Raw genomic sequence first — 2,258 nt, 5'->3', positions numbered from 1 at the left:
AAGGTATCGATAGATTCGAGGGGTGTTTAATTATCGGAGCCACCAGTTCCTTAGCGTGACTCTGGACATTTTTGAAAGAAGAGCGGCTTTTGTTGTTGGAGCAAGTAAACTTAGAAAATAAAAGATCCAGAGTCAAGTGCAAGACGGCCGCATACAAAATAAAATCATAAATTATAGAAAAGGCGATTTTTCGTTAATTTGAAAAATATAAATTAAATTAAAGTGAACAGAAGAATATAAAAACGAGAAAGAAGTGCTATCTTCGGCACGCCGAAGATTTAATACCCTTGCAGACCCAACCTTTTCAAAATGCTCATAGTGCTTTGCCCGTATCTAAGAAGCACAGGGAAAATAGTTAATGCCGAGTATGGTTAAGATATCTTGAAAAACAAAACAGGTTTCCATACAACAACTTAATTTTCGACCGATCGTTCCTATGGCAGCTATATGATATAGTAGCGCGATGTGAATAAGATTTTGCATAAGTGGAGGGAGCATAGTAAAACTAATAAATGCCGAGTTTGGTCAAGATATCTTGAAAAACATAAAAATTTTCCACACAAAAACTTAATTTTCGACCGATCTTTCCTATGGCAGCTTTATGATATAGTTGCCCGATCTTAATAGAATTTTGCATATATATGAGGAGCTTAGTAAAACTAATAAGTACCGAGTTTGGTCAAGATATCTTGAAAAACATAAAAATTTTCCATACAAAAATTTAATTTTCGACCGATCGTTCCTATGGCAGCTATATGATATAGTTGTCCGATCTCAATAGGATTTTGCATATATATGGGGAGCGTAGTAAAACTAATAAATACCAAGTTTAGTCAAGATAACTTTATAAACAAAAATGTTTTTCATACAAGAACCTACTTTTCGACCGATCGTTCCTATGGCAGCTATATGATATAGTGGTCCGATCCAGCTGGTTTTGACATATGAACTGCGTGCAACAGAAAGAGGGAATTCTGCAAAGATTTATAAAGATAGCTTTAAAACTGAGAGACTAGTTCGCATCGAAACAGACAGACGGACAGACGGACATGGCTATATCAACTCGGCTGCTGATACTGATCAAGAATATATATACTTTATGGGGTCGGAGATGTCTCCTTCTATGCGTTACACATTTCACGACAAAATTATAATACCCTCTGCAAGGGTATAAAAATATATATGTGTTCAATTAAATTTATTAGTGTCACGAAAACTGAAGTCCCACAATACGGGAGGTGCCGTAGGCGAGGATCAGGTCACCAGAGGTGCGGATTGGCCACCACCTCTGGGTGGCCTCAGGTTTTTTCATAGCTTTAAAGAATCGAAATTGATCATAGAATTAAAAAATAGCAGTCGGATAATTAATATTAAATGAACGTAATTTTGTTTTAATTAAATTATTATTATCATAATTATTCCCATTATTTATTATTAATTATAGGAGCGCTATTAGTTGTAGCTAGCGGCCACGCGCAGGCGGCAACGACATGCAATAATTTACTAGCCATCATTTTCATTTATGATAAACTTAAATTAATTTATTCGTCCTAGGTGTAAGTGTCGTCAAACCGTGTTCGCGTGTTAATTTATTAAACGTAAAAATGTTCGAGTAAGAAGTTATTGTTGGTGAGATAAGGGTGTAAGGCGGAAGCACGACAGGATTTGGGAGTTGGCAGGTGCATTTATGGCCAACTCATGGTCGGGAGGGCTCCGTTAGGGTGGACCTTAACAGCTGTCCACCAAATGCATGTTTTCAGGTTGTCCGATAGTGTGTTCGAAAAGTAATCGAAATTCGTTAGTCCGAGTTTAAATATAAATTATTTTCCTAATCGACTCTTCCATTTATCGAGGTCTTACTCACCCCTGATTGATATCTGTCTAGCCCGCAAATTATCAATCATTTGGCATTTTACAGCAAGAAAATCGTCCTGTCAGTTTTTAAGAGATCCTCATTTTCCTCTTAATATCTTATGCTTAAGCAAAAAAAAAACTATCTGTCAATATTTATTTAACATTTTTATACATTAAAATGGTGGAATAATTTCAACATATTTCTACCTTTATTCTAAAATTTCGCCAGTAATGGCGCCAAATGCACGGTACTTAAACATATAGATCGCGAATTATCAATTATTTTGCTTTTCACATCAAGAATATCGTCCAGCCTGTTTTTAAGAAATTTTAATATTTCTATATTTCTCATTATACCCTGTGTTATTGCAAAGAAAAACAAGATGGAAATATTTATTTAATAA

The sequence above is a fragment of the Drosophila montana genome, unplaced genomic scaffold, assembly GCF_035044405.1.
Source record: "Drosophila montana isolate Dmon_TW-CO22-7 unplaced genomic scaffold, ASM3504440v1 contig_2222_1, whole genome shotgun sequence".
Lineage (NCBI taxonomy): Eukaryota > Metazoa > Arthropoda > Insecta > Diptera > Drosophilidae > Drosophila > Drosophila montana.
Note: the sequence above shows the minus strand (reverse complement) of the source record.